This window comes from Triturus cristatus, chromosome 4_2 (assembly GCF_964204655.1).
Source record: "Triturus cristatus chromosome 4_2, aTriCri1.1, whole genome shotgun sequence".
In the NCBI taxonomy this organism is placed as follows: Eukaryota; Metazoa; Chordata; class Amphibia; order Caudata; family Salamandridae; genus Triturus; species Triturus cristatus.
The window spans coordinates 619123430-619149865 of NC_140586.1; the positions used below are offsets into that span (position 1 = coordinate 619123430).

The window sequence follows — 26436 nt, forward strand, 5'->3', positions numbered from 1 at the left end:
TGTTCCCTTTGTCCAAGCAGGGAGATTCCCACCAGCTCAGGTTTGTCGTGGGTGTTGCCAGGCAGAGGCACCTGGCCTATTCACTGAGCAGGGCAGAGTCCTCAGCCGCCCAGCAGGAGGCGGAGCCAGTATTGTCACTGGCAGGAGCAGGGCTATCAGTCGCCCAGCAGGAGGCGGAGCCAGTATTGTGTCAGGCAGGGCAGGCTACTCTTCCCTCACTCTACGTGTAAACGCCCCATTCACCCCACACTGACTCACTCAGACCTCTGGAGCCACCCAGCCCCTGACACACACACCAACCCAGCAGAGACCGGTAGATAGTTGGACAAGAAAATAGCCACTTTCTAAAAGTGCTATTTTCAACATAGAATTTAAAAACCATCCATCCTAAAGGGTGTGTTATTAAATTCTGAGTTCAGGGATACTAAACTCGACTTGCTACCATGCTCCCTGAGTCAGATAGATTATAATGGCGTTAATAATCAGTCTGCCCAGTCTGGCCTATTGGAGGCAGGTAGCCCTTCAATAGTGAAAAACGAAAATGGCTGTAATTCACTATTAGGTCATGCCACACACATCAGGGCATGACCTACCTTTTACCCACAATGCACCCAGCCCTAGGGCTTACCATAGAGGTGTCTGAAATGTGGCAAAGGGAAGGTTTAGAGACTGGTAAGTAGGTTTCCTTACCAAGTCGACATGGCAGTCAGGGACTGCACGCAGGCGCTGCGGTGGCAGGCCTGAGACACATTTTACACGCTGCTTCTGTGGGTGGCACAACCCGTGCTGCAAGCCCACCAGCAGCAGTTAACTTACACGCCCTTGGCACCCGCAGTGCACTAGACTAGGGTCTGAACAGTAAGTCAACCAAGCCAATCATGGTAACACCAATCAATGTAACAATTTAACATAGGGAGCACTTGCACTGTGGCACTGATCAGCAGTGGCACAGTGCCCAAAGCAATAATCCAGCAAAAACATCGTAAACAGAGGAGGCAAACAGAAAAAAATGGAGGAGAGACTCATGCCAATGATGCCAGGTCTAACACGTGTCCCCTCCAGCTGAAATGTGGGGAGAACTACCCTTCACCCAGGGAGTCCTCATCACTAAGGCGGAAAAATCTGGACAGACCATCAGCATTGGCGTGATCTGTACCAGGGCGGTGTTCCACCGTAAAGTCCATCCCCTGTAGGGAAATGGACCACCTCAACAGCTTTGGGTTCTCACCCCTCATCTGCATTAACCATCTGAGGGGCCTGTGGTCTGTCTGAACCCGGAAGTGAGTCCCAAACAGGTAGGGTCTTAGCTTCTTCAGCGCCCAGACCACAGCAAATGCCTCACGCTCTATCGCACTCCACCTTTGTTCCCTGGGAAGCAACCTCCGGCTGATGAAGGCTACAGGTAAGTCTCGGCCCTCCTCATTCATCTGTGCTAGAACAGCCCCCACACCATGCTCTGAAGCGTCTGTCTGGACAATGAATTCTTTTGAAAAGTCGGGTGCCTGGAGGACCGGTGCTGTACACATTGCAGTTTTCAGGGTGTCAAAGGCGTTCTGACAGGCGTCAGTCCAGATCACAAGTCTCGGCTGCTTCCTGGAAGTCAGCGAGGTCAAGGGGTGCACAATGTTGCCATACCCCTTGACAAACCTCCTGTAGTAACCCGTGAGACCCAAGAAGGCTCTCACCTGAGTCTGGGTTTTGGGCGGTTCCCAAGCCAGGATGGTATCTATCTTGGGTTGCAGGGGGGCCACCTTGCCGCTCCCTACTTGGTGCCCCAAGTACACCACTGAACCCTGCCCAATCTGGCACTTACTAGCCTTGATTGTGAGGCCTGCTCTGCGCAGGGCCAACAACACTTCCTGGAGGTGGCGCAAGTGTTCCTCCCAGCTGGCGCTGAACACTGCTATATCGTCCAGGTAGGCGGCGCTGAAATCTTCCAGCCCGGCCAGTACCTGGTTAACCAACCTCTGGAATGTGGCAGGGGCATTCTTCATCCCAAAGGGCATCACACGGAACTGGTAGTGCCCATATGGTGTGGAGAATGCAGACCTCTCTTTTGCCCCATCAGTCAAGGCGATCTGCCAGTACCCAGACGTTAGATCAAACGTACTAAGGTACCGGGCAGCCCCCAACCGATCGATGAGCTCATCAGCTCTGGGGATGGGGTGCGCGTCAGTCTTGGTGACCGAATTGAGTCCTCGGTAATCCACACAGAACCGAAGTTCTGGTGAAGCACCGGGCGCTGCAGCCTTTGGGACCAAGACCACTGGGCTGGCCCAAGGACTGCTAGAGGACTCAACCACCCCTAAGGCAAACATCTTGGAGACCTCCTCCTTGATATATGCTCTGACCTTTTCAGTCACCCTGTAGGCCTTGTGCCTCACAGGAGTGCTGTCCCCAGTGTCCACATCATGGACACACCACTGAGTGACACCAGGGATTAAGGAGAACAGATCAGGGAATTGTACCAACAGATGGCGACAATCTTGCTGCTGCTCAGGGGTCAGTGTGTCAGAGAGGACAACACCATCCACTGACCCATCTTTTTCTTTTGCACACAGGAGGTCAGGAAGAGGCTCACTCTCCTCCTCCATCCCAGCATCTGTGGCAAGGAGCATGCCCACTTCGGACCTTTCTAAGTGGGGCTTTAACCGGTTGACATGCAGGACCCTTAAGGGGTTCCTGGGAGATTTCAAGTCCACCAAGTAGGTGACATCGCTCTTCTTCTCCACAACCTCAAACGGTCCAGTCCACCTGTCCTTGAGCGCACAAGGTTCCACAGGGGCCATGACCCAAACTTTCTGACCAGGTTGAAGCTCAACCAGAGTGGCATTCTGATCGTACCACCGCTTCATCTCTTCCTGGCTGGCCTCCAGATTTGCCTGAGCAAGTTCTCTGAAGCGCCGAGTCTGGTTCCTAAAGGCCAGCATGTAACTATATACATCCTGGGGAGGTTTCCTGGGAGATTGCTCCCAGCCTTCTTTGACCAGACTCAAAGGTCCTCTTACCGGGTGACCATACAAAAGCTCAAAGGGGCTGAACCCTAGAGACTTCTGTGGCACCTCACGGTAAGCAAACAGCAGGCATGGCAAGAGGACGTCCCATTTACGCCTCATTGGTTCTTCAAGACCCATGATCATGCCTTTTAGGGTCCGGTTGAATCTCTCCACCAGCCCATTACCTTGAGGGTGGTAAGGAGTGGTAAACTTGTAGGTTACCCCACACTCCTTCCACAGCGACTTCATATAATTCGAAATGAAGTTGGTGCCCCGGTCTGACACCACCTCTCTGGGGAACCCCATGCGGGAGAAAACACCCATCAGTGCCCGTCCCACCACGGGGGCCGTCACTGTTCGGAGAGGGATGGCTTCCGGGTACCGGGTGGCATGGTCCACCAAGACCAGGATAAACCTGTTGCCCATGGCTGTCTTGGGGTCCAGTGGCCCCACAATGTCAATTCCCACTCGCTCAAAGGGGGTACTGACGACGAGAAAAGGTTGGAGGGGAGCCTTCTGCTTCCGCCCACTTTTCCCACTTGCCTGGCAAGTTTGACAGGTCCTACAATGGATATCTGAATCCCTTCTCATCTGAGGCCAATAAAAATGGGTGACAAGCCTGTCATAGGTCTTGTCCTGCCCCAGATGTCCAGCTAACGGAACGTCATGAGCCAACCCCAGTAGGAAGGCTCTGAAGCGCTGGGGTACCACCAGCACACGGGCTGACCCAGGCTCAGCAGCCTTAGGCTCGCTATACAGGAGGTCGTTCTCCCAGTAGACCCAATGTGATCCTGACTGATCACCTGTCGTTTGGGCTGAGGCCTGCTGCCTCATACCCACAAGAGAAGGGCACACTTTCTGTTCAGCACAAAATTCCTCCCTGGAGGGACCACCATCCTGCTGCCAATGGGTCAGCTCGGGCAGGTCTCCCAGTTCGGCCACTTGTTCTCCTGTCGGTTCCAGGGCATCCCCCTCAGGGTCTGCTCCCTCCTGGACCGCGGGAACGATGGGGGACGGTTTCCCGCGCCCCCTGCCTCTTCTCTTCACGGTTGGGACCTGGGCCATACTTTCAGGCTCCGGGCCCCCATCAACACCCTTACTGACTGACATGGACCGGGTGGTCGCACAGACCCACTCAGGCAGACCCAACATTTCCAGATGCGCTTTTCTCTCCACCTTAGCCCAAGGGGAGTCCTCCAAATCATTGCCCAAGAGACAATCAACAGGCATGGCGGGCCTCACAGCAACCTGAAGAGTACCCGAGACCCCCCCCCACTCAAAAGGAACTTGAGCTACCTCACACTGACTCTGTGAGTTGTCGGCAGCTACAACGGGGTAGAATGCATGCGGGACCACCTGCTCTCTGGACACCAAGTGACACTTGACAGCTGTCACACTCGCTCCGGTGTCTCTGAGAGCTTCCACCCTATGGCCATTAATGGTCACCCACTGCCTATATTTCTTAGTGTTACTAGGCAGAGGGGTTGGAGGGACCATTTCCACGTCTCCTAAAGAGACCAGGGACATTTCTGCGGGACCCCACCCACCGGGGGCACCCATCTCATCCCCTCCCAGGGCTACACTCGCTACCTGACGAGGGGGTGCACGCGGCGGTGCATTCGAATCCTTCATGGGACACTGGGGATCATAATAACGGTGTCCCACCTGCTTACAGGCATAGCAGGTCATGGGGCCCCTGTGAACAGGTTTACCTGTCGGGGCCTCTGGCTTCTTTACAGGGGGAGGCTGGGAACCCTTCCCTTGGTTCCCTTGGGGACTACTTTGGGGCCCTTTCTGAAACTCCCTCTGTTTACCCCTGTCCCCCCCACTCTTCTGCTGGGGACCCTGCCCACCTTTGGCTGAGTCTCCCACTGGACCCTTGTGGACCCTGGTACTGACCCAGCGGTCCGCCTCCTCAGCAAGTTTTCTAGGGTTAGATAGCTTGCTATCAACAAGGTGCTGGCGTAGCTCTGGAAAACAGTTATTAGACAAGTGCTCCCAAGCGAACAAATCATAAAGAGCATCATAACTATCAACCTTGCTACCCTTTATCCAACCATCCATGGTTCTGCAGAAAAAAGACACATATTCAACCCACGTAGTACCAGGCAACTTCTTACATTCTCTAAAGGTTTGTCTGTACTTTTCTGGAGTTAAGCCATATCTCAGCATTAAAGCATCTTTCATATGAGTATAAGACATCCTATCCTCAGCAGGAAGGTTCAACAAGGTATCTCTCCCCTCGTTTGTAAAGCGGCTCCACAACCCCGTTCCCCAATCCTTCTCAGGGACCCGGTGGGCCAACAAGGCTAACTCATATGCTTTAAACCATTGGCTAATATCTTCATTCTTACTGTAATCCTTGATCACATCTTTAGGAAAATAAAACCTACTTTCTGCAGGCACAGATGGAGTGCTGCCACCAGAGGGATTCAACTCTAAACTCTTAGTTTTAAGCTCCATCTCCCTCACCATCTTCTCACGTTCAAACGCTAATTTCTCTCTCTCAAAATCTAATCTTTTGCTCTCCATTTCAGCTTCTCTCTTGCTTCTCGCATTCTCTAATTCCAACTGCCCTCCTAATTTAAGTTTTGCCATTTCTAACTTGTACCCCCTCTCCTTCTCCCTGTCTTCTAATTCCTCGGGGGAAAGGCTCCTAGAGGACGCACTACTGCCTGGAGATGACACTGGCCCACCTGTGGGCTCTTCCTCTTCCTCTTCTTCTTCCTCTTCCGGTACCACCACCGGATCAGAGGGATTTCTGGCCTCTAACCAGGCCTTCAGCGCTTTGAGGAAGCCCTCTTTCTTTGAGACACCTGTGGTAGGAACTTTAAACTGCTTGCAAAATCCTTTTAGATCTTTTAGCGTGTAGGAATCTATCTTCTCCTTATCGAATTCCCCCACAACATTCTCCACAGGTGTAGCAGCTCCGGCATTCTCCATGGTCAAAACTGGCAATGTTTAAGAAAATAAGCTCCAGGAAAGCGGAGAACAAAAATAGAATATCCTACCAAAAACAGATTGTGGCTGCGTTATGGTCTGCTTTCACTATGTAGCGTACACTAATCACTGCACATGAGTCATAAATGCAAAGTTCAAATCCTCACCGCTGACCACCAATGTTAGAACCGGCGGTCTCTAGTTGGCAGAGGTATACACTTCTGACAAATAGGGACCAACCACCTCTAGTCAGGGCAAGGGGATTACACACTCAGATAACCCCTGCTACCCCCTTGGTAGCTTGGCAGAGCAGACAGGCTTATCTCAGAGGCAGTGTGTTAAGCATTTATGACCACATACAGTAATAAAGTGAATACACTACAGATGGACACGACACAGAAAGTTATTATAAAAATAGTATTTTTATATAAGGCTTAGCACAAGACCAAATAACGACAAAAATATACCACAGTCTTAATAAGTACTCTTCGGAAGGAAAAATAATAGTTCAAGTAAGGTTTCTTCTTGGCAAATAGTTCTTTAGCAAAGTATTCTTCTGCACAGTTCTTTGGCAACAATGTAACCCCCACAGGAGTCACACGACGTCGAGTCTACAAGATTCCCAAGGTTCGGCGTCGACCGCGAGGAGCGCTACGTCAAGCCTGGAGTCGCAACAGACCCCACAAGTACAGTACCTTGAGAAACGAAGAAAACGATGATCCACGGCGTCGAGATGTCGGCGTCGAGGTCGGCGTCGATCGTGCCTCGGAGTCGGGTCAATCCGCAGCGGCGTCGAGGGATGTCGGGCCGGAGCAGCGCTCACGGCGTCGAGACGGGCGTCGAGTCGATGCGATCAGCAGCGGCGTCGGGACGGGGTCGCTTGGAGGCAGAGCCGATACTCACTCCTCACTGGCGTCGATACCGGCGTCGAGACGGGGTCACTTGGAGCCGGGGCCGATACCCACTGCTCACTGGCGTTGCTGCTGGCGTCGAGACTGCAGATTTTCCCTTGTGTACTGGAAACAACACTTTCCAGCAATTCAGCAATTCAGTAGATGGTGAAGTCCTTTGGCCCTGTGACTTCAACAGGAGACTGGCACTCTTCCAGTCCTTGGAGATTTTCTAGCAAGTGTTCAGAGGGTACACACCAAGTTCCTCTCTCCTTGTTCCTTGGCAAAAATAAAGAAGCAGCTTTCAGGTTCCTCCACAGCAAAACAGCACTCTGGCAGAAAGGGGAGGCAAGTCCTTAGATCAGCAGGCTTCTTGTCCTTGGTACAGGTTTCCTTGTCAGAAGTGATCTGAGTTCTTGGTTCAGGGGTCCTTCTCTTATACCCCATTTCCCCTTTGTTCCCTTTGTCCAAGCAGGGAGATTCCCACCAGCTCAGGTTTGTCGTGGGTGTTGCCAGGCAGAGGCACCTGGCCTATTCACTGAGCAGGGCAGAGTCCTCAGCCGCCCAGCAGGAGGCGGAGCCAGTATTGTCACTGGCAGGAGCAGGGCTATCAGTCGCCCAGCAGGAGGCGGAGCCAGTATTGTGTCAGGCAGGGCAGGCTACTCTTCCCTCACTCTACGTGTAAACGCCCCATTCACCCCACACTGACTCACTCAGACCTCTGGAGCCACCCAGCCCCTGACACACACACCAACCCAGCAGAGACCGGTAGATAGTTGGACAAGAAAATAGCCACTTTCTAAAAGTGCTATTTTCAACATAGAATTTAAAAACCATCCATCCTAAAGGGTGTGTTATTAAATTCTGAGTTCAGGGATACTAAACTCGACTTGCTACCATGCTCCCTGAGTCAGATAGATTATAATGGCGTTAATAATCAGTCTGCCCAGTCTGGCCTATTGGAGGCAGGTAGCCCTTCAATAGTGAAAAACGAAAATGGCTGTAATTCACTATTAGGTCATGCCACACACATCAGGGCATGACCTACCTTTTACCCACAATGCACCCAGCCCTAGGGCTTACCATAGAGGTGTCTGAAATGTGGCAAAGGGAAGGTTTAGAGACTGGTAAGTAGGTTTCCTTACCAAGTCGACATGGCAGTCAGGGACTGCACGCAGGCGCTGCGGTGGCAGGCCTGAGACACATTTTACACGCTGCTTCTGTGGGTGGCACAACCCGTGCTGCAAGCCCACCAGCAGCAGTTAACTTACACGCCCTTGGCACCCGCAGTGCACTAGACTAGGGTCTGAACAGTAAGTCAACCAAGCCAATCATGGTAACACCAATCAATGTAACAATTTAACATAGGGAGCACTTGCACTGTGGCACTGATCAGCAGTGGCACAGTGCCCAAAGCAATAATCCAGCAAAAACATCGTAAACAGAGGAGGCAAACAGAAAAAAATGGAGGAGAGACTCATGCCAATGATGCCAGGTCTAACACATAGCATCAAATCTCTGGGCAATCAATCAGTTCATTTCAAAACTAAAAACACAAAAATGATTCAACCAGTCGAAGTATTCCTTTGAACGCGAGACATGTTAATGGCAGAGACACCTTTGCTTCAAAACACAACTCTTTCCCATCAGTAATGTCCATCACAAAGAATATATCCTCAAGGAATGGAAACATTAAAAACAAAGTGAAATCTAGAAACACAAACAGACCACCAGCAAGTCTCTGATTCAACAGATTTTCTTTACCACAAGTACACCAAAGCTGTATCCTAAATCAGCAAAATGAAGTTCTTGGTGTTCCGCCCACAAAGATTGCAAAGCATCATGGTTAGATGTCTGAAAATATAAATAGATAACCTGATTTGTTAAACCACGCACAGTAGAACGGTGACCCAGGTACCTGCACAATATGGCACTCCTTCGTTTGTTTGAATATCTTATATAAGCAGTCATACACCTTCAAGATGGAGCTTGCTCCGGCACTTTTTCTCCTGTATCCGCCCTGTGTTTCTAACACCACTAACATCAGAGTGTTCGTAGTTTCCAACCTGAGGATCGTCTCAAAAATCCAAACATTTTTGTTAGGGAAATTAGTGCAAGATAAATTTACCAGTTGGGGCCATAATCATACTTATGAAGGGGCATATTATCAAGCACGGCGTTACAATTATCGCCGTTTTAGCGGCAGAAAACTGCCTCTTAAGCGGCGATAATGGGCTTGATAAAATACCGCAGAGAATTTCAATAGAAGCCCATGTTGACACCATAACATGGGCTTCTATAGGAATTCTTAATGGCATATTATCAAGCCCATTATCGCCGCTTTAGCTGCAGTTTTCTGCCGCTAAAGCGGCGATAATTTTAACGCCGGTTTCTTGATAATATGCCCCTAATTTCTCACATTTGACAGCTTGCCAAGGGAGGTCCCACCCAAGGCGAGCAAGAGAAACAATTTTGTCCCACTCAGAGCTTTTTGCCATGCTTAAAATCAGGTCAGCGTAACTTCGCAGACAAGATATCCAGCCTCATGAAGCCCTGCCTCCAGACAGCTTCCAGCCTTGACCCAGTAGAGGAGTTTGAGAAGTGAAAAAGTGGAAAAGTGACTACCTTTGATCCAGGTCAAGTCACAAATCCATCTCAGCAACAAAGTGACTTTCTGAGAGCTTTTGTCACCTCTACCAATGACTTTAGCAACTGTTTGACAAGAACATATCCAGCTTTGGAGGACCCTCGCTGGTCTTGGTCTTTGCTCTTGATCTGCTGAAGGATTTTTGACTTCCATTTCAAAGGCTAAATCATAAGTAAAAACTTTGACTGAGACAATCAGCTTGGTGTATCTCACCTCCAGTTCAGTTGGACTGAAATTGTAACTAGGGGGTCGATTACGATGGTGGGCGGACCGAGTCCGCACTCCATCGTAGCGGTTCCTGGGACCACCCGCCTGTATGGCAGCGGTCCCACATGTAGCAGTACGATGCAACCACCACCGTGGCAGTCGCATCTTGCATCTTCACCATTGCGGCGGGTGCTGCTGCAGCACCTGCCGCAATGTTAAAAATACATGTAGTGAGTTTCCCTGCACTACATGGTAGGCACCACACGGTGCCTGCTATTTAGTGCAGGGAAATACAGAGGGGTACCATGGGTACCCTCCCCCAGTGCACCACCACCTCCCCCACCACAAGGGGGGCCCGTTGCCAGCCTTTCCATAGCGGTTCCACCGACATGGAAAAGGCTGGCTGAAGCCAGCATCGTAATTTGGGGGACGGTGCCTGCTAGGCACCACCATCATTTTACAGATGCAGACCACTCCGCCAGTCAATCGGAATGATTGTCTGTGGCAGATCCGTGGTGGGCGGTCTTTGCACCTGCCACGCTCGCAGTCCGATTCCTCCTGCCATCCTAATTTGGCAGACAAGGAATCATCGTCCGATGGCGGAGGGTCTGCCACCGCACGGCTGGCGGTGGCAGGACTTCCGCCATCCTAATCGGCCCCTAGATTCTGGTCACTGTGAATTGTTGTGTCCTGTGAACTGATGTTTTTCTATTGCACTTTACTTTTTAGGCGTGTTTTGCCATTAAACTTTAAAAGAAATATCTTTATGATTTTGCTTTTTGCTCATTAAATTTCTCTGTGTGTTTTTTTTAAATCAGTTTAAGAATGTTATTTTATTGTTTTCTTGACTTGACTTTAAAAAAGTTGGCACTGGGGGGGGGCGTGGCTTGGACGGCAGTCGGGATGGCCGCCTGATTCCGACGCTCCGTTGGTCCGGGGGAAGATGCTGCCCTTCCCGTATCCTGTGGGGATTGTTTGTGGCTCAGGTTGAGCTTATCCCGCCGCGCATGATGCCGGGCACAAGAGGAGCCCTTTGACGCCAGCCGCGGTCCCTGCATTGGCGAGTTGTGGATCATCCTGCCTCGCGGTGAATTCCGAGGGGAAGCAGACAAGATGGCGCCTCCCCGCTGAACCGAGTGAAATCTCCTCGATCATAGTCTCGTGGTCTGCCGCAAGTACCCTGCTTGTTCCTTTGACTGTATGGCTGTGTGCTCTCACTGCTGGTGCCTTGCTGGCACGATTTTATAGGTGCCTTTGTCTCTACGGCGGATCGTCTCTAGTCGACATGCCTGACCTTAAAATGGCGGCGGATGTGACGACGAGACGGAGCGAACCCAATAACCACAAGCAGTCCTAGCATGGATTTTACCACCTCAGCCAATGTTATCTTGACAAAACCTGCCATAGAGTGGGTTGCTCACAGAATTGCCAGTGTGACCCCGGTGCCAGTCTACCCCAGACCGCGATAGATGTCTGTCTGTCCAGTTTTGCTTCAGACAGCAGTCCACAACAACGGAAGTAGACTCCAACTGCTCCCACTCCTGGATTCATGAGCTGGGAAATGCTCTTGGGCTGGAGACTGGGGGAATGCAGGACCTGTGAGTCGGCCTTTGCAGCGCTGGGTCCCGTGTCCAATGCGCGCTGGGGGAGACTCAATCACACTACATCGGAGGGTAGGATTGGGTCACCGGACTGGGTGCGACTTTGGCCCTGTTGCTAAGGGTAGTTGGCCACCTCATTAAGGCTCCTGCTGCCTCAGAGGCTTCGTCATACGGCCTTTTGGTAGCTTACCCTCCAACACTTCTGTCTCTGGTTGAACGTCTGCAGAGTTGTGGTCATTTGGTCTGCAGGTTTCACGGATAGCATGCGTCTTCCTCAAAATCAGCCTTTCTATTCTCCAGTGCTCGACGCTGTTGGAAGTCGACAGTCACCTTTGTCAAAATAGCCAACATAGCCAACACTGTCAATATTGCTATATCGCAGACCGGGTTCACAAGCTAGCTACACAGTTTCTCCTCCACTTATTGCCACGGCCTCCAGAATGGCTGACCGCGAATCTAAACTGGTGCATAAGAGAAACAAAGGTGAACCTTCTCAGTCAGACTCTCCTGTCAAAATGAAACCAGATATTAATAGCACCTTGGAACTAATTCTGAAAAAGCTGGCCGACGTCCATGACTTAGCCAAGTCGACCAAACAAACTACTGACACTATACAACTGGAGATAACAGCCATCAGAGCAGACATGAACGCAGTAAATAACAGACTTTCCGCTGCTGAACAGAGAATCAGTGATGTCGAGGACATTGTTTCCAAATCAAGTAAGGAGATGAAAGCCTTCTCGAACACATCTTCCATGCTCCTGAGACAGACGGCCGAGTTGGAGGATCGCAATCGTAGGGGCAATATTCGAATTCTTGGGATTCCGGAGGGTTCAGAGGATCCTCTGGGCTCCTGTTTAGCCTTTCTGGAAGACTGGATTCCTAAGTTCACTGGCATATCGTTCGACCAGCCCTTTGAATTGGACAGAGCACACAGAATCCCTGCATTCAAATCTTCCTCTAGGCAGGGTGTCCGCCCAATCATTTGTAAGCCCCTCCGTTTTCGCCACGTAGAAGCATTACTTGCCCATGCCAGGAAAAATCACAACCTCAGCTGGAAGGGCAACAAAATCATCTTCACCCAAGATTTTTCGAAACCTACTGTAGACACTCGTAGGGGGTTCCTAAGCTTGAGAGACAAACTAAAATCCAGAGGCATTCTGTTCTCCTTTGTAGGCCCAGCTAGGTTCAAGATCACCGAGGGGGGGAGACACCTCTTTTTCACTGACCCTGGTGCTCTGGCCTCCTACTTGGAAGGCCCTCCTACTCAGGACATGGACTCGTCGCAACTTATGGCCAGCAAGAGAAAATCCTCACCGGGCCCGGCGTGACGCATGTACTGTCTCCTCTGTTCCTCTTGCCTGATCTAGACGGTCCGAAGGGATATATTGGCTCTTTTGGTATTTGTGTTCTATGGGTGGTATGGATCTTTCTTTGTGGGATTTGCCATGCTGATATGTCAATAGTTATTTGTACTTGAGCTGCATTCTTACCAACGACTCATTGAAAGTGGGATACTGGGAAGGTATGCTTATGTTTATGTATATATTTCGACATGTTGTTTCCCCTGGGGGGCGGGTGGACGCTTCTGTCGTCGCACCTCTCACATGCTAGGTTTTGAGGGTGGGGTGGGATGGGTGGGTGTGGGGGGAAATGGGGTTGAGAGCGCCCATGTTTATACGACCATTTTGTTGGTCTCCACAGTAGCTTCCTCAATTGCTCTCTTTCTACTTTTCTGTTGTTTTCTTTTCTCTTCCCTTTTCTCCTTCCGCCTGTCTCCTCTTTCTGCCTGGCGCCTCCTACTCTATAGTTATGACAAGTGGCCTATGTACTGTATGCTTTGCTCGGGTTGCGGATGTCCGTTCTCCAGATGTGGAATACAGTCATGGTTGTATGTTTATATTGGCGTCTACATTGGGCCTGCGCCGGTGTCATTAGTACCTTCACATTTGTTCTTATGTTACGATCCATACTTGTTGAATTCACCATGTAGACACATTACTCATGACCAATAACAAGCAGGGGATCCTTCTGAATGATCTGAAGATAGCTTCCCTGAATGTCAAGGGCCTTAACCACCCGGTGAAGAGACGTAAGGTTCTGGAGTACTTAGCCAAAACCAAAAGTGATATAGTTCTCCTACAGGAGACTAAGCTCTCCGATGTAGACAGTAATCTGGTAAAGGGCAGCTGGATTTCGCAATTGGCATGCTCATCGGCAATTAAGAAGAAGCGAGGGGTTTTAACCTTAATCTCGAGATCTGCTAACATCACGCTAGAATCCTCCCAACACGATGATGAGGGCCGTTTCTTGCTTACTCACTTGAGAAGGGGCGAAGACGTATTCCACGTGATCAATATTTACGGGCCCAACACAGATGATCCCACCTTTTGGTCAGGCGTCTCCGATAAGCTAGATGGTCTCCCTCGAGAAGATTTGATAATAATGGCAGGCGATTTCAATCTTCCCCTGGACCCGATAATTGACAGACAGTCCACTTGCCAATATCACCCCACAAGCGCGCATGCTGAGCTCACCTCTATTTGCTCAAAATTTAACCTTAAAGATCCCTGGAGACTCCAACACCCAGATTCAAGGGATTATACTTTCTATTCGCCCCCCCACAACTCTTATTCCAGGATCGACTATATCCTTATCTCCGGTGCATACACCAGCCTTATTGATTCCTCTAATATTGCTCCACGATTGATTTCCGACCACTCATGCATCTCTCTGACCCTGACAGGTAGCCACAGAGAACAAACTCCCAAACGGTGGCGGTTTAACAATGATGTCCTATCGGACCCTGAAGATAAAAAAAGGATTACGGAGGCCATCTCAGAATATCTGGAACACAATAAGGTATCTGACACTGATATAAACACACACTGGGACGCTCTTAAGGCCACTATACGGGGTACAATCATAGCGATAAAAACTAAAATAAATAAACGATTGAACCAGGGACTCCTTCAATTGGAACGGGAAATTAGAGACTTGGAGTCCGCACATATTGCCTCCTTGAATGACTCCAATCTACTCCTGACTTTGACACAGAAGAAGTATGAGTACAATAAGATACTGAGTGAACGGGCGTGGGTGTGGATTAATAAATTTAAAGCACTGAATCTCTGCGAGGCCAACAGGGCGGGGAAACTCTTGGCTTCATACCTCAAGCATAGACAAAATCAACACGTAATCTCTTCCATCAAGGACGCTAATAACCGGACCCACACATCTCACAAGGCCATTCTTGACACTTTCAAACAATTCTATCAGGACCTATACTCAAATAACCAGATTTTCGACATTGAGAAGTGCTCTGCCTTTCTCCGTGACCTTAATCTCCCATGCCTTTCAGACGATGACTCTGCCATGCTTGCAATGAAAATCAGTAGTTCGGAACTGGATAAGACGGTCAGGTCTTTGAAGGAAAATAAAGCCCCAGGGCCGGATGGCTTCACGGCATCCTTTTATAAGTCTTTCTTAACCCAGCTAGGTCCTGTGATGTTGCAGGTTTTTAACCATATGGCCGATTCTGGACATACACCCGACTCCATGACTGAAGCAAACATTGTAGTTATTCCCAAGGAGGGGAAGGACCCGGTTCTTCCAAAAAACTATAGGCCAATATCGCTTATAAATGCTGACTGCAAAATCTATGCCAAAATTCTCGCAGTCAGACTCAATTCGGTCCTCCACAAATTGATAAGTAACTCCCAGGTGGGGTTCCTCCGTAACCGTTTATCTAATGATAACACACGACTGTTATGCCACGTACTAGAAAACGCTGCAACCAAAACTGAGCCCTCGATTGCCATCACATTAGATGCCGAGAAGGCCTTCGATAGAGTCTCCTGGCCATTCTTGGAGCGCTGTCTGCACTCTTTTAAGCTGGGTAACGACTTTATTAAAATGATTATGTCACTCTACCTAAAACCGACTGGGCGTATAGCTGTCAATGGGGCTCTTTCGGAACCCTTTCCCCTATATCAGGGTACCAGACAGGGATGCCCTCTGTCTCCATCACTTTTCCTTCTAGCGTTAGAACCCCTTCTTCAGGCTATCAAACTAAATAGGGATATTGCGGGTGTGGATATCAATGGCATCCGGGTTAAACTGGCTGCGTACGCGGACGACATCTTGATTGTTACAGAGCGTCCAGACTCCTCCATTACTGCTCTAATGGAGACGATTGCAGAGTATTCTCTGCACTCTGGTTACAAACTTAACAGAGATAAATCGGAGGTTAAACCACTGAACATTTTTTGTACTAGCAACATACTGGGGGACTCTGGGTTAGCTTGGCAACCGAGTTTCATCAAATACCTGGGGATTGAATTTGGTAATAACGTCTTGGAAACCCTGTATCAGAATGAGAAGGTACTCTTGCAGAAAATTAAAACACTCCTGGAAACCTGGTCCCCTAAATTTATCACATGGTGGGGAAGAATTGAGACTATTAAGATGATGGTAACTCCTTTAGTCAATTATCTCATCAGTATGTTGCCACTGCTACTTACCGACTCCTTTCACCATAAACTAGATACTCTCCTAACGTCCTTTTTATGGCGTGGTAAAAAAGCCAGGATCGGCATCCGTAAACTGAGGCTTGACAAGTCTATGGGCGGTGTGAACCTTGCAGACTTTCGTTTATACCAACATGCTTTCCTGGCGAGACAGGGTTTGCTCTGGGTCTCTCCTCCTGCTCACTATACGCCGGTGTGGCTAGAGGTAGAAAGGGCTCTCTTACAGAACATACGTCCTCTGTCGGTTCTCACGGCCAACCGCCTTACTGCCACCCACTCCAGATCCATCTTTAGGAACACTAAACTGGCTCTCTTAAAAGTGGACAGGTCCTTGGAGGTTAGTATGAGGGGATCCGATATGGAGTCACTCTGGCTTAACTCCAAGTTCCTTTATAATGGCGAACCTTTACTCCTTGATTCTTGGTGCAGAGGAGGTATCTTTTTTCCACACCAATTGATGGAGGGCACATATCCTCTGACGTTTAGGGAGCTCCAAAACCGCTTCCACTTGGCTGATATCGAATTCTATAATTTCCTGAAAGTAAGGGCTGCCATTGCGAAATCCAGAATGTCTCCCAGCTCCCCTTCGCTTCCCAACTTTGTAGCAAAAATTAATAGGCTTGGTCACCATGTCTCCCAAATCTACCGACTCCTGCGCCCCAAATCATCCAATATCAATTCTAAGGTGGTAAGCTACTGGAACGATCTGTCCAATACTCAGTTATCTGACGCTGCCTGGCCCCAGATATGGAGATCAGTCACACGTAATAAGATTTCCCCAGTCCTCTCCCAAACGAAATTTTGGCTATTACACAAGGCCTTTTGGACACCAGCCAGGCTATTTTCCGTGGGGATCCGGGATGACGATATGTGCTGGAATTGTAAGCAAGACAAAGGGGATTTGGCTCACCTTATTCTACACTGCCCTATTGTGAAACCCTTCTGGGATAAAGTTTATCTGTTTTTGTATACATTATTTAACTGTCTTCTTCCCAGGTCCTTGTCATCCGTAGTAACTGCTTTTTTACAGGAGGACTTGCATTCAGAGGGGGATCGTGATCTCCTTGATCTACTGTTGATTTCTGCAGTTAAAATGATACTCACCAACTGGAAGGACACTAGCAAGGTCTCGTATAAGTGCTGGATGAACTGGGTCATTCATCTCAGGGGAGCAGATAATATTGTCCTACAACAGTCGCCCTGGAAATCACCCACGAGGAACATTTGGTCTACCCTGGATAACTACTTTGCTTCCCATAAGCCGCCATGACTTTATTTTCTAGAAGAAAAGTCGCAAATTGTCATCACACCAAGGTTACTGTTAAGATGGTTACTTGTTGTTGCTTCACGGTATTTTATTGTGTAGCTAGAGGCGCCGGACATCTCTCCTGTTCTTCTCTTCCCCTCTTCTTTGTCTCTTCACTCACCCTCTCTCCTTTCTCTCTCCTTCTTTTCCTTTCCTCCCCCTCTCCGGGAGTTGGAGCTTCGGGAGGGCATCTTTGGTATGTTGATCGTCTAATGTGGACAAATATCCGCTGATCCGGTGAAACACAGTCATGGATATTGGGGGCCCGCGACCTGAGTCCAACTCCTGTACTGTTTCTATGTTTTTGTTTCATAAAACTTTTCAATAAAGATATTTTGAAATGAAAAAAAAAAAAAAGTTGGCACTGCTTGAACTTAATATGTACTTTTCTGGGGATTGCCTGCTTCTTGTGCCATAGTTCCTATTGGCTAAGCAGAGATTCTCTAAGACCTGTGATGTGATCTAACCAGATAGTTTTTATTACGTTAGTAGAGGTCATACCCTTTCAAATTAACAACATATTGCCTGACAATAATGCGATGTAAGCAAACAATAAAGAGAGAACGCGTCTAACGCACCTTTCCCGGAGGTGGCCCAGGTACTTCCAGCACAAAACAGCATAAGGCCGAACTCACCCAGTTATGCTTCCACTAAATATTGTTATCCTTATGGCATAATTAATTATTAACTAAAATGATGCCTAGCTAGACATGCGCTGAAGTGACAGAAAAACAAAATAGACATAAAAATAGTCCCCCAGACAAAAAGTTCGTAGCTGTTCAGTAAATGGCTTTCTGAAAAAATAGCTAATACAAGATGTACCGGTTAAGTTAACAAGTACCGTCTATTTTGGACTCAGGTGATATGTTTCCCTGTTCTGGATGTATACATGTTGCCTGCTAAATATTACTTGGTGACATTATTTGTTTTGTGTACGTTTGTTTTTCTCTTGATGAAGACTCTCATATAGATCTTGCCAGAGCAGGAATGCTCATTGAGAACTATTAAACTGACAGGTAATGTACTCAAATATATTGTCGCTATGCAATGAAATCAATTGCTTGGAAGATGTTTTCCGCACAGGATCTGTGGTTTGTGTTACTGTTTTAGTAGCCTTTTTTTCTTGATGAGCAACATTTCGCACCCCCCACAGTCACTTGGGGTCACATATCAAAGGTTATGTTTGACACTCACTATATTTTCTGATAACTGGGAAATATAAGCCAAAACAACATTTTTATCTAGCGTTGCGTAATCTTGTTTGTATTTATTTGCTTGGTTATTTTTGTTAAGACCAGTCAAGATTTCTCTTGCATTGCACGTAGTCTTTTATTAATTAATATGTTTGAATGCCCTCGGCTTACAGCTAAAAGAAGTGCTCACTTTTATCTGATACATGTTTTGTTTGTAAAGGCGTGCGTGCATGCTCGGGCTGGTTCTCTTCCACCCACCCCGGAGCTTCATTTTTTATGTTTTTAGAAGTGTGGTTGCCTCATTTATTAAAGTTTCCTGCTCAAACCTGTTGTCCTGGCTGTTGACGGAAGCACAAGCTGGCCTATTCTTGCAAAATTTGCATATAAATAAACATTATGCTTGCTCCATTGTCGGATTTGCCTATTGGGCAATTAGGCAGTGCCCAAAGGGCTAGCCTGACAGGTCAATGTGTGGGCCAGTTTTCTGGCTGTTTATGGGCCAGTTTTATGGTCTCGTGGGCCGTTTTTTACTGACTTTTGTCTCGGATATTCCCATACACATTATCTGTAGCAAGAACAAATGCATGCAGTCTGCTATACCTTGCATAATACCTACACAGCTTGTCTTTACAAGTATAAAACGTCCAAGGTTCACAAAGTGGGCCGCTTTTTAAACTTTTATCTGTTTCACTAATGGGGGCCAGTTTTAACTTGGTTTCTGGGCCTACGTTTGTCCCTGTCCGGCTCTTCTTGCGCCCTATGTTCATACTAGAACATGAGAGCTCTTTAAAATATAAACAGCCGGGACAATGTGTTCAGTGTGCGAGCACAGTACGCACTATGACGTCAGCAAGTGTTTTCAGTATCAGTATCAAAGATCTTTATTTCGGACACTAGGGCCATAAAAGCACAAGTAAAATAAATACAATACACTACATACAAATTGCTTCGATATCCTTTAGGCTATGTAGGACCAGATAGTACTTTGGGGAAAAATATACGTTTCCTAGCTGGGATTTTGGGTTGGCGAGGTCAACTCCTCTTGCCGCCAGCCTAAAAAGGATTGTACAATATACACACAGCGTATGGCCTTTACATTAGCCGCAAAGTAAAAATCATGTGCATGAACAATGGGGTCACGGGTGGTTTTAAGCAAAAATATAATTTTCATTCAGATATGGTCTCTTAAAGAGGGGCAAAAAGAATGGCTTTGGGTAGCACGGTATCAAATTGTGATGTATAAAAGAGAATTTCATTAAAATAAACAGTGACAATGTCAGGATAAAAATGTGGGCATAAACATTTAAGAAACATTCATTAAATCCCGGAGCCCTCCATCTTGTCTTGCACTTCCTGAGTGCGGGAAGATGTACATTCAGAGCTTCGTCTATAATAGGTTTGTAGATTGCAAGTAGGGCCATGCATGCTAGACAGGACTCAGGTGGGACAGGGGTTGGCGCGTTTACAAGGAAAAAAGGCCTAGACTGTTACAACAATTGGTATGAAAAGGTAAAAAAAGACAATATAAGAAGAACAGCAAGTCATAAAACACTAATTGTTTAAGATAGTGCTAAGCATAGGGAACAATAATTTGTTTAATTAATTTTAAGAGGGAAAGTACAGGACACGATTGGCATGATGTGAACTGGAGTTGCCCTATGAGCTCTTCTTTAAGATAGATCTAAGAGGACACCACATAGAATACAAAAAGCGCGAGATGGAAAATACAATGGGCATATTGGTGTCGGACTTACGTAACCTAAACACCTCGTAACAGTGTCTGGACTCCAGGTACCTGCACAACTGTAGCAGGCAACGAGTCCTTGACCTCCTATACCCATGGCAGAAGAATAGCACATGAATTTCAGTTTCCTCTGCATTCTCGCATGCTGGGCAAACCAGACTGGGGGCGCCCGCCCACTTGTTGATAAATGATCGGAGCGGGAGCACCCCATGTCTGAATTGGAGGAATAGCTTCTTCGCAAGGAGCAGCTGAATATTGTCTAACACCGGTTCTAAGCTGTATTGGGCTTTTACTTCCAGAAACCTAAGGGTTAGACGACCAGGCATAGACCCCCTCCATAGCTGGGCCAGTTTATATTCTCTATAGGTCTCTAGGAGTACCTTTCTAGGGGTCACAGGGCAGGTTTCTTCTGCAGTATTCCACAAATTGCGCCTCCACAGAGCCTGGCAGGTAATCCTAATATATGCCAACCATGGGAGTTTTCCCGCACCTTGAAGGCCCATAACTTCTCTCAGCTCATCCCTGTATGGAGCCTGTTCGGGAGTGCTCCAAAGGTGTCACCAAAATAGAAGAGGTCTGAGAGCTACTTTGTATGCAATAGGTCTAATCCCTAGGTCCATTCTGAGGGGTGTTAGTGGGGAGCTAGAGAGGAGACCCAGGAGTTGCCTAGCAAAGGAGTTCTCTCTGTGCAATAGGGAGGCGGTTGAACTATGACCCTATATTTCTGCTCCGTACAGCGTGGCACCCCTAGCCTGTACCTTATAGAGTTCTGCCGCAGGGCCTACCGCCTTATGGGTGCAGCTTTTATATGCCTTTGAGATAACCCCGCTGACTGGGCCAGCTTCAGACTTGCCTTCTTTATTTGTGCCCCCCCCCCCAATCCATTTTATCAGTAAGCGTGATCCCCAAGTACTCAAAAATAGATACCTTCTCTAGAGCCCTTCCTTATAAATAGGGGTTTGGGCGAGTTCTGTTATTCGCATTAAAGACCATATACTTTGATTTTTGAAGATTGATCTCCAGACCCCTGTTTCTACAGAAGACACTAAAAGTATCAAGTGCCCTTTGTATGCCCATAGGGGATTTCGAGAGCAGGAGGGTATAGTCTGCGAACATCATGGCAGGAATTTTGCAGTTCGCTAGCCTAGGAACATCAATATCCTTTCCAACTGCCAAATACTCGATTAGGCCATTAATAAAAAGGGAGAAAAGGGTCGGAGCCAAGACGCAGCCTTGGCGTACACCTCTCTCTACTGAGAAAGGAGCTGAGAGTTCTCCACTTTTTCCATACCTGATTTTTGCAAAATTACCCTGATGTGGGTGTTTCATCTGGTGGCAAAGGTACTCAGGGCCTCCCATGTCCAATAATATTGCCCAAAGTTTATCCCTCGGGACAAGATCACACGCAGATTTAAGGTCCACAAATATAAGATAGAGGCTGCCACCCTCTATCGTCACAGTTTTCCAGAATAGGAGCTGTAATCTGAAAATGTGATCAATTGTGGGGATCTTAGCCCTAAACCCGGCTTGAAGAGGGGTGAGTACATTGTGCTCTTCTATCCAGGACTCCAGCCACCCCAAGAGTGCACGTGCGAATATTTTCTGGATTACATCTAGGAGGCTGATGGGGCGGTAATTGGCGGGAATGAGTGGTGAACCCTTTTTAAATATTGGAATAATTTCAGCCCCAGCCAAGGTGGTAGGAAACGCCATACCCTGGAGGATGGCATTGAACAGGGACCACAAATAGGGGGCCCAGACAGAAGGCTCAGAGCGGAAGAGATCCCCAGGGATCTTGTCCAGGCCTGGCGCCTTAGCTGGTATTATCTTGCCGAGTGCTTCAGTGATCTCCTTTAGGGAAAACAGAGGGGTGTCTCGATGATTTGGCTCAGGGGAGGGGGGATTCTTAGCTGCAAGCCCGCCTTCATCATCTGCCATTAAATATAAGGAGTCAAAGTGGACTCTCCAGACTTCCTCCCCAATGTTTGGTGATATGGCTGGTTTACCTTCAAGGGATCCTGTGTTAATCAGGTTCCAGAATGCCCTCTTGTCATGGTTGTTTAATGCATTTCTGAGGGAATCCCATTTTTCACACTCCCAGCCGCTTTTTGCCTTCGCTATGGTGGTTTTATAAATTGCCCTTGCTTCCCTAGTTGATGGCCTATCATTTGCTTTAATGGCAACTAAAAGGACTGACTTGGCTGCACTGCAGCATTCATTATACCATGTATGTCGTGGTTTTCTAGTCAGCCTTGACCTTTTGCTAATGTAAAAAGAAGGATGCCAAGATGGAGAGTAGGTCTTGATGGTTGTTAAACATTCTAGTTTGGGAAGTTGGGGTACCATTGGTCACTGAGAGTTGGTTTGCAGCAACAAGGAATGGGATGGATTGTTGGTATAAAGAGGCCAGCTTTTCCTGCGATTGGGAGAATTCCCCCCAGCGGACTCTCCCCCCTCCATTGGCCAGTGTTAATCTAGGGTTGGGTGGTGGTGCTGTTTTAGGTGTATTACCGGCATGTGGTAAAATTACCTCTAGAACAAGAGCATTATGGTCACTCTCATGGCAAGGGGTGATCTTAAAATCTAGGACCCTGTGCCACCATTTGGTGTCTACCAGGATGTAATCTATGATCAAGGCCTGCCCTGGTCTGTTAAAGGTGCACTTGCCAGGGCTGTCAGATGCTGAGCAGCGATTGCATGCCCTTAGTGAAAAGCTCAGTGTGAGTGTATGCATCTGTAGTACCAGTGGGGTCCAAGCACGAATAGGCAAGATGTTGGGCTCTGGAATGGCCCACAGTGAATCCTCCTCGCTGGAGATACTTGTGGCCAGGCCGTTCAAAAGTTCGAACTGGCAGTGAAAATCCCCACCTATGATTACCCAGTAATTATCGGGGATTGTTGGAAGAAAGGTGGCCAATTGTTCAAGGGTGAGGGAAACTTGGCCATAACAGACCAGTCGTGAACAGACATTGATCAGAGCAATTCTAGTTTTTGTGGTGAAGGTCAGAAAAATGCCTCGTGATGAGGTCTCTACCTGTTTAACCTCACAGCCCAAGTGCACGCCAACCCTGATGCACAGTCCCCCAGATGGTCTTCCCTGCTCCCCTGGGTAGCTAAGATGCTGAATGACGCATAGCCCAATCTGTGTGTGTCCGCCGTAGCCTAGGTTTCCTGGAACATGCAGATCTCATGTTGTTCTATGAATAACCCCCAATCTGGGTTATCCAGTTTGGAGGTGAGTCCTGCTATGTTCCAGGATAGTAACTGCAGGCCTGAAGGGTCCACTTCATTAGCTGAATTGTTTGGTTGGGTGATGCTGGCCATTATATGGGCCTGATGTGGGTCAATGGTCCCCACCCGCCCCGTCGAACTTGCGCCGATGCCTAATTCATGGTCGCCAACTGAGGCGGGAGGGGGCTTTACTACCAATGGTTGGATGGTTTTAGTTACCTGTGAATCCTGTCGGAATAGCTGATGCAATCGGGACTGGTGGGGGCCTTCTCCTGTTTTCTACTATTGGCAACTATGTCTCCGCCCAAGTAGACCATCACCTGTGCTCCTTTCTGCTTCCTACACCCTCTCCGCTGAACAAGCTTCTCCTGTTGCGTTGGTCCCCCTGGGACCTCTAATTGACAGCTGGGGCCCACAAGTAGGGGCCCAGTACATGCTAGTCAGTCTACTGAGCTAGTGGGCTGTGTCTATTTGAGACAGTAAGGTTGTAAAATAGTGGTCTTGGGATGTCCTGATCCATACTGGCAAATTACTTATTTTGGTTCCACACACCCCAGTCGTGGCCTGCTCTTCTCATGTTGTGAGGCATAATCCCTGGGGGGAAGAAGTATCCCAAGGGGAAGGAACCTATGCCCCCCTTCTCCCTCTGGTAACTGCAGTCTATGAGAGCTTCCATGACCCGTGTGTTTCTGAAATTTATCACTACACAGTACCCAGGGACATCTTTTGGTCTCCATCCCACCCAGCCTACCCTACGTGTCAGTATAATTTCATTTGCGTCTTTGTAGGAAAATTGCATGTTCTTAGCAAGTCAGAAAATACATTTATTTTTTAGTTCAAAATGGGATTCCCTACACCCCCTGTTCAACTCTGGGACTCCTGTTGATACGATAACATAGGAAGTTGAGTCCGGGGGGAGATTAATGCATGGCAGGGCAGTCTCAATTTCGGGGAGTTCCTCGCGGGTAGCTGCCCTTGAATTGTCCCTATAGATTGGACCTTGTTGCTGGAGATCAGGTGCTTTTGGTCTTTCTACAAGTGGCCTAGGAGTGTTTCCTATCACTGTCCCTTGTTGGGGCGCCTTGCGGATAAATGCTGGCGTCTATTCTTTGTGGCAATGGGTTTCTCAAACATTTATAAGCAACCTCCTGATTAATTAGATTAGGCCTAGTAGAGATGGTCGAGGTATTAGATGCTAGGGGTTCTGGCCTAGTAGAGAGAGGATGGTTGTGAAACTGGGGTTTTTGCTGACTCAATCCCCATGCGAATTGACTCTACCTTGCCCAGCCAAAGGTCAACCAATGACAATAGTTTATCAACCCGTTCCAGTAAATTATTAAGTTCATCCTTCACGATGGACCTGATTTGAGCTTGAAGGTCCACCACCAGGTTAGACAACCAAGGTGGTTGCTCCAGGCTCACTTGCGGTAATGCTCCTGGTCCAATTACCCCCAAGTCACTGGTTGTTACATTGATCTCCATTTGTTTTTTCCGCTTGGGTCCCGAGTTTGTGGCAAGTGTCTGTTTCCCTTTTTTTGGGCCGGCAACCTCCGGGTGCAACTCAATGGTGTATGTTACACAGCCCTTTGTGCATGTCCTTGGGTGGTCTGTTGGTGAGTCCATGGCTAAGGCAGAGGGGGGCTGGCAGGGTCATGGATGGTGGGAAGTAGGGCTAAATCCAGGGTCAATGAAAGGCGCCTTTCGATTAGTTCAATTTCCGTAGCAACTGCGCCAATTGCCCTCTATAGCATTTTGTCAATTGAGGTTGGTTGTAAGGAGGGAGCAGGTTGCAAGGCTTCAGATTGATTTTTCCCCATGCATGTGCGTTTTACCATGTTTGCTAGTAGCAGTGGAAATGACTCAGTCTTTTAAAGATGTTATGGCCACAGTGGAACTCCTCAGTAGTTCGTGTTGGGGATGGTTACCCAGGGTTCAGGATATTTTTTTTGTTCTATGCTGGGCTGCAGGGATGAAGGCCACAAAGAAAAAGAAGAGCTTCCTGAAAATGCCTGGGGTGGGGAGCACACAACAGGTTGTTGTTGGCTGCCCGGTAGAGTCACAAGCCCACGAGAATGCGTTGTCAGGACTCAGAGGCGCTCTGGGACTTCGTTGGCACCTCCTGGCGCTAGGGCACTTGGGAAATGGAGGCCCCGGTCTCCGTGGTGGCACTGAAGGCAGCATTAAGGGTTCCTGCACTGCGGGAGCCTTCCAGTGATTTTATGCGTGCCCCGGCGATCTGGGACTTCATTGGCGACTCCTGGCGCTAGGGCACTTGGGGAATGTAGTCCCCGGTCTCTGTGGCGGCACTGAAGGCAGCAGTAAAGACATCAGGAAGCTAATATCATGTAGTCTAAGATTTCATTAGTACATTATAACGTTAGGATACTGATAATATTCTTTGTTCTATTTTTATAGCCAGGAAACACTTCCAGAACTTGAACTGAAAGTCCACTCAGCATGAAAGGTGCAACTCAGATAAGTATATCATACTTGTATCATATGATGTAGCAAAAAACATGATTACCGTCTCTCAGATAATGTCGATCTTTAAAGGATTTGTTTTTTCCTCTCGTTAATCACAGGAGGCTAAACGAGAGGTTTTCATGAAGAAATGAGCTGGAACTGCAGAGGAGCATTTGGAAGAACTGTTGTGCCGTCCAGGGAAAGGGAAAGGGAATCGTGAAGGAGAACAGGAAGCAAAACTCTCACCCAACGTGGGATTATGCCAGCACATCCGGTTTCGGGTGAGCAGTGACAATGGTTTACATAAATTGTAGCTAAGCTCTCGTAACAAGTTTGACCTCATATCAAATCGAATCAATCTTTATTGTTGGATTAATTAAAATCATTACAATGTGCAAGAATCCGGATACGAAAACGAGACTGTCACGAATCCTATACAAAGTGCAAAAATATAAATATAAGTCTAGGGTATGACAAAACATGAATTAAAAAACGGTAGTCAAAAGTGAAAGAAGGTATTTGCAAATGTGATCACACAGTTTGTTGTAATTAAGTAGTGTTTGCTAGTGTTGACCTACACTTTATATATATCTATATATATATATCTATATATATATAGATATATATATATTCACTGAAAAAACCATAGGTTTCAGGCACGTTATAGATAGGAATTAGCATTTAAAAAA

At 47.9% G+C, this 26436-nt stretch overlaps 1 long non-coding RNA gene across 1 annotated transcript in view; it reads left to right on the top strand.

Moving 5' to 3' along the window:
• The window catches only part of LOC146834755 (uncharacterized), a 121942-nt gene extending 95949 nt beyond the window's left edge, over positions 1-25993 (top strand). The window contains exons 2-3 of the long non-coding RNA XR_014960334.1: positions 25700-25748; positions 25867-25993. This is a non-coding gene — a long non-coding RNA (uncharacterized LOC146834755). The remainder of the gene's footprint in view (positions 1-25699; positions 25749-25866) is intronic.
• Positions 25994-26436: the final 443 nt, after the last annotated feature.